The 12699-nt window shown below is 41.3% G+C and overlaps 1 long non-coding RNA gene across 2 annotated transcripts in view; it reads left to right on the top strand.

The window, feature by feature from the left end:
• Nucleotides 1-12496, top strand: part of LOC111772957 (uncharacterized) — a 30108-nt gene extending 17612 nt beyond the window's left edge. Inside the window, exon 3 of one of the 2 annotated variants that reach the window (XR_002807153.2) lies at nucleotides 9255-12496. This is a non-coding gene — a long non-coding RNA (uncharacterized lncRNA). The remainder of the gene's footprint in view (nucleotides 1-9254) is intronic. The other variant, XR_011437208.1, reaches the window with a different exon arrangement.
• The last annotated feature ends 203 nt before the right edge of the window (nucleotides 12497-12699 follow it).

Raw genomic sequence — 12699 nt, 5'->3', positions numbered from 1 at the left:
AGCCCTGCTCAACTTTCATCAGAGCAGCTCTGCACTGTCTACTAGATAGATTGGGGTTCCTTCAAATCCCCTGTTATCACTAAATTTCTACTGCTAAAGAAAAAAAGGCTCGAATCAAAAAATCTTTATCAGTGTTTCTGAATGTGCGGTGCATGTCCCACTGGAAGGATACAAACTGGTTTTATGTGATACGTGGAGGAACATTTTTTTAATTGAGATGTACTTGATATATAATATTGTACTAGTTTAAGGTGTAAAACATAGTGATTCAATATATGTATGTATTGTTAAATGGTTACTACAGTAAGTCTGGTTAACATCCATCATCACAGTTGTTTACATTTTTTTTCATGTGTGAGGACTTTTAAGATCTATTCTCTTAGCAACTTTCAAATATACAATACAGTACTATTAACTGTAGTCACCATGCTGTACATTACATCTCAAGGACTTATTTATTTTGTAACTAAAAGGTCGTACCTTTTGACCACCTTCACCCATTTTGCCTGCCCCTCCCCCTGCCCCACCTCTGGCAACCACCAATCTGCTCTTTGAGAGTTCAGGGTTTTTTGTTTTGTTTTGTTTTGGATTCCACGTATAAGTGAGGCCATATAGTATTTATTCTTCTCTGTCTGACTTATTTCACTCAGCATAATGCCCTCGAGGTCCATCCATGTTTTACAAATGGCAGGATTGCATTATTTTTTTTTATTAAGATTATGATAGATTACAACCTTGTGAGATTTCAGTTGTACATTATTGTTAGTCATGTTGTGGGTACACCACTTCATCCTTTGTGCCCTCCCCCCACCCCCTCTTTTCCCTGGTAACCACCGATCAGTTCTCCTTGTCTATATGTTAACTTCCACCTATAAGTGGAGTCATATAGAGTTCGTCTTTCTCTGTCTGGCTTATTTCGCTTAACATAATACCCTCAAGGTCCATCCATGTTGATGCGAATGGAACAATTTTGTCCTTTTTTATGGCTGAGTAGTATTCCATTGTGTATATATACCATATCTTCTTTATCCAATCACCAGTTTCTGGGCATTTAGGTTGGTTCCACGTCTTGGCTATTGTAAATAATGCTGCAATGAACATAGGGGTGCTTGGGACTCTTGGGATTGCTGATTTCAGGTTCTTAGGATAGATACCCAGTAGTGGGATGGCTGGGTCATAGGGTATTTCTATTTTTAACTTTTTGAGAAATCTCCGTACTGTTTTCCACAGTGGCTGCACTAGTTTGCATTCAGGATTTCATTATTTTTTATGATTGAATAATATTCCACTGTGTATATATATACCACATTTTCTTTATCCATTCATCCATCAATGGACACTTAGGTTGTTTCCCGTTCTTGGCCATTGTGAATAATGCTGCAATGACCATAGGGGTGCAGATATCTTTTTGAGTTAGTTTTTTCATTTCCTTTGGATAAATATCCAGAAGTAGAATGCTAGATCATATGGTAGTTCTATTTTCAATTTTTAAAAAAACCTTCTGTACTGTTTTCCATAGTGGCTGCACTAATTTGCATTCCCACTGAGAATGCACAAGGATTCCCTTTTCTCCACATTCTTGCCAACACTTGCTATTTCTTGCCTTTTTGATAATAGCCATTCTAACAGATGTAAGATGATATCTCATTGTGGTTTTGGATGAACATTTTCGATTTCCATAGTTACCATATTTATTTTAACATCTAATAGGGAAAAGTGTAACAGCACATCTAGTGTGTGGTTTCGTTGATATATTGCTTAAGGTGAGGCTCAACGTAGTCAAATAAGTGGGGTTATTTAAAGGAGGAGAATAATTAAATAATGGTACAAATGCTATAGGAATATGGCAAACATGATTGACATTTGGGAAAATGGGCAAAAAGGCCTCTGCAGGCCCTCCTGGCTCTGACATTCTAGCATTCTTTCCCCTCCTTGTCTTTTCTCCTGTTTCCTCTGCCTCCCCAGGAAAGGGGACATCACAATGTGTGTTTTCAGATTCAAAGCAGCAGCCCTGACATGCACTCGCTGGGTCCTCTCAGTCCTCCCAGCAGAGAGCTTGGTTTTGTTAGGGGGCAGCTCTGTTTTCCCACCTCTGGTCTCTGATGAGGTATATGAAGTCAGCAGGAAAGCAGACCAAAATGAAAGCAGGCAAAACAGGGCTCGGATATATACTTCATTTGGGATTAGCCAAGACACTCTCTGCTCCATTAGCAGAATACCTAATGTGTTCGTGTTTGAAAAAGCAAATCTGCAGAATTAGCAGCCAATAAATTGTTAGTCTTGCAGACTGTTGATTCTGTCTTGCTCCTTTTTAACCATCAGAACTCACTTATTTTTATTTACTTCTTGGCATGAAATTATTTCCTATATTTGCTTTTTTTTTTTTTTTTATAAAGACAGCTGTTTAAAGATTTTATTTTTTTCCTTTTTCTCCCCAAAGCCCCCTGGTACATAGTGGTATATTCTTTGTCGTGGGTCCTTCTAGTTGTGGCATGTGGGACGCCACCTCAGCGTGGTTTAGATGCACAGTGCCATGTCCGTGCCCAGGATTCGAAATGACGAAACACTGGGCCGCTTGCAGCAGAGCACGTGAACTTAACCACTCGGCCACGGGGCCAGCCCCTCCTATATTTGCTTTTTAACTCACTCCTAGTGGGATAATGCATGTCTAGTTTCCTTGCTCCAGATTCTGGGTGATTCACCCATAGTTGCTTATTTCCTAATGTTAGACATGCACTGGGTGTCCATAGCTGATGAAGCATGGCATGGCATGGGGGACAGGCCTTGGGCATTGGGGCAGATAGACCTGGATTTGAATCTGGTTTAGCCATCTATGAACTGTGGACTGATGTTCCTTACTTAAATAAGCTTGAGTCTCACTTTCTTTGATTGCTCAGCAAGAATTATGCTACTCTCACAGGATTTTTGTGAAGATTTAAGAGGTTACCATATAAAAAATAAAACCCTAGCCTGAGCATGTTGAGTTTTAGATGCTACATGAATATCAGTTCTTTTTTCATTTTCACAAGCTCAACAAGTCTTTGTACTAGATGCTATAGAGAAGGCGACGATGAATATGGCATAGGTCAGGGGGGCACTTAGGTTTTATTTCACACGCCAGCTCTCATGGAGTGTGCAGCTTCAGGGAGAACTGTGTGGAGCTGGATGTTAAGCGTCAGCAGGGAAGTTGATGAGCCATGTCCTCAGGCTTAGGAGGGGGCAGTGGGGCACACGAACATCCTACATTTGCCATCACTGACACAAGTCCAGCTTTGGGGAAGTCAAAGCTAATGGAGTGCGAAATTCCTGGAGAAGAAACGAATAGCTGTTGAGCATAAAACTGATGGGAGTGCTTTTACATATGTTATGTCTTGAATCTTCTTAACCAGTGGCACAGGAATGAACTCTTATTCTCATTTTGTAAATGATGAAATGGAAGCTCAGACAGGCTAAGAAATTTTCTCAAGGGCTTTTAAAGTAGGAAGTGGTGAAAATGAGATTTGAACCCAGATCTGCCTAGTCGCAGAGGCCTTTTGTTTGCAATTACTAACTCTTTTAATTGGGGTGTTTAAGTAGAGTCATTTTTTTTTTTAAAAAAGATTTTATTTTTTCCTTTTTCTCCCCAAAGCCCCCCGGTACATAGTTGTGTATTCTTCGTTGTGGGTCCTTCTAGTTGTGGCATGTGGGACGCTGCCTCAGCGTGGTTTGATGAGAAGTGTCATGTCCGCGCCCAGGATTCGAACCAACGAAACACTGGGCCGCCTGCAGCGGAGCGCGCGAACTTAACCACTCGGCCGCGGGGCCAGCCCCAATAGAGTCATTTTTTAAAAATTGAGGTAAAATGTTGCTACCTTAAGGTTTGCTAAAGTGCACTAATCTTAAATGTTCAGCTTGATGAACTTTTAATTATACAAGTAATTTAAATGCACTTGTATAACCATCAGTCAGACCAGGACACAGGACTTTATCACCTTTCTAGAAGGTTCCTTGTGTGTTTTCCCAGTCAATAACCTCTCTACCAAGACATTACTAGTATTCTGATACTTATCATCATTGATTAATTTTGACTCTTCCTCACTTAATATAAATGGAATTATACAGTAATTCCACTTTTGTGTCTTGTTTTTTGCTCAACTAAATAGCTGTGAGACTCATCCATGTTGTCGAATTAGTATTTTTTCTTTTTTTTTATTGCTGTGTAGTACTCTATTGTAGGAATACACCACAATTTATTTATTCATTCTTCTCTTGGGGGACATTTAGGTTGTTTGCAGTTTTTGGTTATTATGAATAAAGCTGTTACCAACGTTCTTGTAATGCCTTTGGGTGGATATATCCTTATTCTCTTGAGTATATTCCTGGTGGTGGAGTTACTGGGTCACAGGTTAGGTGAATATTTAACTTCAGTATGTATGAGCCTTTGGTTTTTTCCACTGAGGGCTCCACAGAGTCAGGGGCTCAAATCTTCTCGATCTCTGCAGTATACCCAGAATACACAACAGTTCTTGGCTGAAGTCAGTGCTAATGAGTCATTTTTGAGTAGATGAAAATATTTGCATATTGTGCATCTTGGTTCTTGGCTTTGTATTGAGGCGGTCATGTTTCAGTGAGCAGAGAAGTCAGAACCTCTCTCCCTGTTCCCAGAGCCCCCCATTTAAAACAAATATTTTAGGATGCCTCCTTAAGTATCTTGAAATGAAGTTCGTGGATAATACAACCCGTCTACAGATGTATTTTCTTTTTAATCAATACAGTGTTCTAACTATTCTACAAACAAAAAATAAAAAGGAAGTAATTTATAGCAAGGCAATGAGTGTTTCAATGTACGAATGCCTGGGGACTGCTACATTAGAAGAGATAATGAAAAACAGAGATACTTGCAACCATATACATGATCAGTATAGATGCAGAGTGAAGTGAGAGAAGTGTGACAATCTGCCGTCTCCTTCCATGAGTGGCATTGTTGTTGGTGATACGGTTTTCCAAATGGTGACCAACGCTGGGTAAAATTTCTAATAAAAGAAAGTACAATCTTCCCTTAATTGTTCTGGGAAATTCATTGTATATTAAAACTGCATAAGAATGCTTTCTTTTTCTATGTAAAATGAAGTGAGGGCTAGGTTCAGATAAGTTTTTCAACTACAGGAGTGTTCTGCGGGATATATGGGGCATGAAGCATATCCTTCTTTGGACAGGACTGTCCGAAGCATCACATAGAGTATTTACTCTTAGTCCTCAACCATGAAATGCCAGTCAATGCCCTCTTATTACAGTGCCAATCATCCCCACAAATTTCCAAAACATCCTTGGGGTGGTACCACTCCGATGAGAACCACAGTTCTAACTCAACTCCCTCATTTTATGACAGGAAGAACTTCCCCCTGAATCCTACAGGGATTTAGAGGTTAAGCATGGGCCACAGTCTCCTGGCTCTGGTCTAAATAAGGATTCTGTCCACCATGGCAGTGGGAGCTGGGGTTTCAAGTCAAGTAGACTTGGGTTCAAATCCTGGCTCTGAACTTAGGCAAATTGCTTCATCTTTCTGAGCCATCATTTGCAAAATTGAGATTAAGAATAGCATTTACCTTAAAGACTTGTTGTGAGGATTAAGGGAGATTATGACTATAAATTCCTGGCATGTAGTGAGATCTCAATAAATAATAGCTATTATTACACCCCTTTAAAGCTGCTTTATTTAAGTGCCAACAGAAATTGGTGTATCATTTTGCTGGGGGAATTTTCCATTTGAACTCTCTTTTGCAGAGAAGCACTAGTTTATCTTTATCCTTTGTTTCCAAAGCTTCAAACAGTTCCTTTCCAGGGGAAAGTGTCCTCTAACCCCTTCCCTACCAAAGCTGTTCTAGGCCACATTCAAGGACATGTCTTGGGATGAGTAGCTCAGAGCGCTCTGACACTAAGATGAAACCTTAGGGCTGCAATTTGGTTTGAAAAGAGGAAAGAGCGTTGATGACATTTTTCGAGCACTTCTTTTGCACTAGGTGCGTTGTGAATGGTCTATTTTTTAATTCTCTCAATGCCCTGTGTGATGGGTATTGTTTATTATTACCTCTATTTCAAAGACAAGAATGTGGAGACTCTGAGCTGTTAAGCCTTTCCTCGAGGTCACACAAAGCCGAGACTGAAAACAGGTCTGATAGACATTCTCTTGATTCGGGTTCTTCCAAAAGCAGACCCTGAGACAAGGATATGGGTACAAGTAGTTTATTTGGGAGGAGTATTTATTGTTATCAATGTATTGCCTCTCAGCTCTGAAGCACCCTTCAACATAAGTTCTGTGATAGAGGAACTCCTTTAAGTATTTCTCTTTTAATGTGAACGCAATATTTAGCTTTCTCAGTAGAGGGCGCTGGAGGGATATTTCAGGAGACAGAAAGCCTCCTGCCATTTTTGTGCCAGATGGGACTCAGTTATTGGTGTGAAGGCATTTAGCCTCGCCAACGGGCCAAAACATGGTCCTTGTGCAATTCTGCAGCCTCAGCAGTATGATAACTTTTGTCCAGCCCCCTCAACACGAAAACCAGAGCCTGCAGCAAAGCCCATTCTCTCCGAAGGACTCTTATTCTTGTCGGCTCCCAGACCTCACACCCAAGATCAGTTGCTGGTTGTTTGCTTTCTCACATGCACTCTGGAAGGTGGCCTCTTGGGTTTGCAGCACCTTCGGACCAGCTCCAGCCTGGCCAAAGCAGCAGACTTCTCTGCTATTCGGTGGGAGGGACCATATCTTCTTCAAAGATGTCTGAATCCCCCCCAAGTTTGTCCTTCTGTGGGCGCTCACCCTAAGACATAGGGTGCCCTATAGAGTTTCCTTACATCTTACAGTTACTCTTTATCCTAATGATTCTTTGCATTAAACTTCCTCTGTTAGGTTATTGTGTGGTTCCTGTTTTTGGATTGGACCCAGACTATCATAGCAGATGATTCTAGGTAGAAGGCAAGAGAGCAGAGAAGGGGAAAAAGCCACTAAGGAATATGTTAATGAGTGAGTCACTCTTGTGAGCACCTGGGTGTCAGTTGCCTGGTGTCCCTCTGAGAGTCTGGGCACCACACACTTCAGCATTGCCCCAGCAAGAGGCCGGAGCTGGACATTTCTCTATCAATTCCCATCCCATTGGTTGAGGGTCACTCTTGGGGATCTTAACTTCCTGGCACTTCTGTCCTGCCCTGCATACCTGGACTGTCCAGGGCATACGTCTGTAGCCAGAAAAAGCCCTCAAATAGAGAGAAGTAGGTCCTTGATGATACGATGTGCATGGGAACTCCCACTGAAGCTGCAGGTGACCTCTAGGTTGGACCAGGGGATGTGGGTGGGCAGTGAGGTATTTACTACAGACGTGTTGCAGGATGCTGGGCAACAGAAGGAAGTTGGTCAGCTGGATGCCAATGGATGTCTCAGAATGATTCGAGAGCGACTTTTCTGGAAAAGCCAGTTGCAGAAGATCAAATGTTTTCCTGACTGGTATAATTTAATTGTATGGTCAGTGTTTGCTATGGATAATTTGGTTTTTCTTTGACCTCGACTGTCTCACTGGCTTTCTATCTGCACTGGAAAATGTTATTTTCTAACTCTTTCAAATATAATAAGCCAAACCTGGCTTCCATCAAGAGCTGGCAGCCTTGCCATTTTCAGGAGGTGCTGACGGCTGTGGTATCCAACCAGCAAAAAGGCAGTGGTGTTTGTATTTTCCATTTTGCCCTTTAAAAGAACATTTCAGCTAAAGCAAAAAGCTTTTTCTTTCACCCTGAGTTTTTAAATAGAAATCTTGATGGCATTAAGTCATTTTAATTCTGAGCACCAGCTTCTAAAGTTCAGTGACTACAAAGCTCTGTTCTGGTGTGGAACACAGTGGACACCAAGGCGAGAGATTCTAATCAGCAGGAGCACCAGAATAAAAATATAGGCAAAAGACAAGTTTATTACAAAGGGTCATGGACAGTGTTTGTCTGTGGGCAATGTGGGCTGAGGAAGGTTATTTCTGCACTGAAAATTTTAAATCATTCACATTTTGCAATAATTTAACCAACTTATATGGTTTCCCAACTGGTGATGTGTTCTTTCACATTTAAAATGCTCAGTAAAGAAAGAACAAGGAAATTTACCCTGTCCTGAAATGGAAAGATCTCCGAGATATAGTGTTAAGTGACAAAAGCAATATGTACAATAATGTTAATGCTAACTATTGTATGAGAAAAAAGATAAAAAGATTATATGGTCACATTTATTTGTATTTACATGAAAATCTAATAAAATTTCTCTAGGTATGAGTAAGGAGGGAAGAAACAAATGGTCAGATTTTTCAGTTTACAACTTTTATATATTTCTATTTTTTTAAAAGATTGGCAGCTGAGCTAACAACTGTTGCCAATCTTCTTCTTCTTTTTTGTTCCTGCTATTTCTCCCCAAATACCCCCAGTACATAGTTGTATAATTTAGTTGTGGGTCCTTTTAGTTGTGGCATGTGGGATGCCGCCTCAGCATGGCCTGATGAAGGGTGCCATGTCTGCGCCCAGGATACAAACTGGGGAAACCCTGGGCCGCTGAAGTGGAGCGTGCGGACTTAACCACTCGGCCATGGGGCTGGCCCTTTTATATTGTTTTGATTTTAAAATCATGTTAATGCATTTCCTGCTCAAATAAAGAAATAAATAACAAATTGCCCAGTGAAGAACATAATCATTGAAGAACAAGCCTCTGTTCTATGATCATTTTTACAACCTTTGAAGGTGGCTTCAGATGGAAAATGTCTTCCACAAAATTCAAATATCTACACATAGTGAATCCTTTGCAAACATTTAGGGCTCGAGTATTGTTTATTTGATCATGAAAATTTTTTACATCTATGCTGCTATTTACCATCCAGGCAGCAGGTGGAAGTGTTTCTCTGTTTTTCTTTGTGTCTTCCCCCACCTCCCCAACTTCATATGCAAAACCAACCAAGAATTCTCTAATTCAAAAATGCATCACATCTTCTAGATTCATGTTACTCTCTCATCCCAAAAATCTTTTGGGGACTTAAAGCTTCCAGCAGGCTGCTTAATGATTATTCAAAAGGGGCTGATTATTGGGTTTGCTGGTGTAAAGTCTTTCTTCCCTCTTCTCTCTGCTCTCTTCTTATCATTCCACTCAGCTTGCATACATCACTCTCTATAATCAAGTCATAGAAAAAAACCCCTTAAATTATGAAAATTCTCAGCCCTTTCTTTCTTTCTCTCTCTCTCCCTTTTTTACTTTGCAGATGAAACTCAGGCTTTGGAAAGCAAAACAAACAATCAAACAAATAAAGAGAGAGCGGATTATGGACCTCCATCAATGGTGCCAAAGGAAAAAAAAAGCTAACAGGGGTGAGTGAGTGTTGGGTGAGTGTTTGTCTGTGTGCCTGACTGGCACAGTACCTGCCGTAGCTCCTTACATCTTTACAACACCACGGAGAAGTGTGTGTCATTAGAGCCATTTTGCAAAGGAGGAGATGAAAACTCAGAGGAGAGGAGCAACTTGCAACTTGCAACTTGTTTATGTTGCTGCAAAATGATGAAATTGGAATTGGAAGCCAGACTGCATTCAAAGCTGAAACATTTCAATATTTTTTCCTTATACCATACTAAACAAGCGGAAGGCAGTGCCTCCCCTGCGGCTCTCTTTCTTTCCTCCTCACCTCCTGGTCTTTGTACCTGCTCTCTCACAAGTGTGCACCACCCTCTGCCCACTCCACACAGCGTCTATATAGAGAAGGAAGGAAGGAAGGGAAGCTGCCCCAAGAAGTCCCCAATGTTCAGTGGACGCTGGTCTTTGTTGTACATGGGCAGCGATTCCTTTAGAAAAGGCAGCAACATTGAACTGGGCAAGGTTGGAGATTCCGCGAGCAGTGGACTTGGGGAGGTGCCAGGAAAAGCGCAGAGCTGTTTCCAAATTGTTTTGGAGGATTTTGTGCTTGTGTGTTTTTCTGAGTGTTCCTGTTTCTCATCCTGGCTTTCTGGCAATGCCTGCAGGTGAAGGTGCTGGTAAAGATGCAGAAAAGGACACTTTGGAGCATTGGATGGACAAAGGACAGTAGGGAAGATGTTTTACCCACAGTGAAGTACACGGGAATGACCTCGGGTCGCATGCAGCCTCTGTATTAAATAACATCAACACATATTGGGAGAGAGTTGTGGCCCTTTTCAATGCTGAGTAGAGCAAGGAGAAAATCTCCTGTGGTGCAAGCATGATTTTAACACCTTTTAACACTTGCTCTGCTGCCATTTCAACAGAGAGGGGCAAGCAGCAGGCAGGGGTCCTTGGGGCGTCAATAGCACCCAGCTAGAATTTTCTTAGGTTGTTTTGTTTTCTTTTAGTTATATTTCTATCTTTGGCACGTGATTTTGGTTTTCTGCTTAAGGTAGTGATAAGGGGTCCCTTTTAAATACATGCGTTTAAGTAAAGAAAGTCAACTTAAAGAAGAATAGTTGAGTAAATAATAAGATTGGTGGTATGTAGATGTGGCAAAAATGATGAAATGGCACTAAAATGATTGAAATTTGGGGATGTTGTAGTGGATTATTTCTAAATGTGTCTCCCATCTCAGACAATTTATGACTTTAATGCCATCATTTGAGAATCATGGGAAAATTAGAATTGTGCAATTTTAGAACAGAAAGGGATTATCTAGTCCAACCTCCTCATTTCACAGTTGATGAAGTGGAGGTTTAAAGGGACGTGACTGGCCCAAGGTCACAAAGGGTTCTGTGGTTAATAATCTGTGTGTGTCTGCCTGCGTGTGTGTGTGTGTGTGTGTGTGTATGGACTGGTGGGGGGAAGTTGGAATGGTGTTAGAGGAGGGCCAGATAATAGCCTAGATATGGAGCTGCTTTAAATAATTTGGGTTGTCTTGATACCATGGAAGGAAAGAGGGAAGAGGAGGGGGAGACAATCTTTGAACAAAATGAAAACCCCTAAACCAGAAGTGTTGAAAAATCCTTAAAATCTAAGTTTCTACTGCTCGCTGCAGCAGCGAGGACAAGAGCTGGCTTGTTTCCCCCAATAATCGCAGCAGTAGCTTTTTGCTGCGGAATGTGGCGTTAAATACAATAGGTCAGCACTGAGCTTGAACAAAATGTGATGACTGATTAGGAAATGAATGGTAAGTCATGGACGGCAAGTCCTGATTGTGGTGATGCTTATCAACACCTCCCCTCCCCACCGGAACAAACAAAGCTGCAAAGCTGCAGTAGCAGCTGACAAAACTGAATCCAGATGTCCTTGTCCTGAGGACAATTTAATTCTGGCTATGACAGTCATCTGTGAGGAAATCAGGTGTCTCAGGGAGAAAAGACTCAAGTGGGCTTCAGGTAATTCAGGACCTGCTCTGGGGGAGGCCATGGCCCCCTGCCTCCTTCTCATTGTGAGGTCAGCTCTGAGTCTTGCTTTCCTATGGATATACTGAGATGATAAAAGTGAGATGTAGTCCAGGATTAAAGGCAGCTCCCCCTTGTGGATGGGGCTGGGAGATCAGTCCGTGGTCCTGAGCAGCAATTTATACATTGATGGAATGAATGACCACAAGGCTGGGTATATCAATCAATGGACCTTGCATGGTGCTTGGCATACAGCGACTCACTGCTCACTCATACTCCTGTGTGGACAAGCCACTCAGTTTTTTCAGTGTCACTATTTCTTCATGCCTAATATTCAGATAAGAAATTGTGTCCTACAAATATGTTATCGAGATATGATGTGAGAGATGAGGCTAGTGAGTGTGGTGGTTGCCTTTTCATTCATTCACTCATTAAATCATTCATTCATTCAACCAGCTGATATTTATTAATCACATAGTGGAGAGATAACCTAGGCCCCCTCCTCCCAGAGGTTAAGATCTAGTGAGGAAGTCAGATAACAACTATGTAAATAAATAGATAACCAAGATAATGCTTTCCAAATATCATTTGTGCTAGAATTAGGTAGTGATTATAACAACAGTAACAATAATAATATTGATAAAAGCTAACATTTATAAAATACTTACTATGTGCCACACCTGTTGTAAACATTCACCCACATGATGCATTTAACTCTTCCCACCACTCTAAAAGAGGTATAATTATTCTCTTTCACTTTATTAAGAGAAATTGAGGTACAGAACTAGAAAATAATGGGGAGAGGTGGGATATTTTAGACAGCATGGTCAAGAAAGACTTCACGGGAAGTGATAGTTAAGCAGGGGCCAAAAATGTACATTTCCTGTATATCTCTAAAATCCAGGGGCTGGCCCCGTGGCCGAGTGGTTAAGTTCGCGTGCTCCGCTGCAGGCGGCCCAGTGTTTCATTGGTTCGAATCCTGAGTGCGGACATGGCATTGCTCATCAAACCATGCTGAGACAGCGTCCCACATGCCACGACTAGAAGGACCCACAACAAAGAATATACAACTATGTACCAGGGGGCTTTGGGGAATAAAAGGAAAAAAATAAAATCTTAAAAATAAATAAATAAATAAATAAAATCCACAATTGTCTTTCTATTTACCTCCTACCTCCCATTGTTTGGTGAAGGCTACCATGCCACTCACTGTCACTGCAACTACTTCTAACTAGATTGGCCCTCCTTACAGCCACAGTGGAGTGACAGTGAGTGGAGGGGATAGACAGATTAGCTAAATGCATTTACTTACTTACCTCTCTGTTGACTTTTCTAGGGTGTGGTTTATGG

This window comes from Equus caballus, chromosome 3 (genome assembly GCF_041296265.1).
Source record: "Equus caballus isolate H_3958 breed thoroughbred chromosome 3, TB-T2T, whole genome shotgun sequence".
NCBI lineage: Eukaryota > Metazoa > Chordata > Mammalia > Perissodactyla > Equidae > Equus > Equus caballus.
Note: the sequence above shows the minus strand (reverse complement) of the source record. Positions and strands in the feature narration are given on the sequence as shown.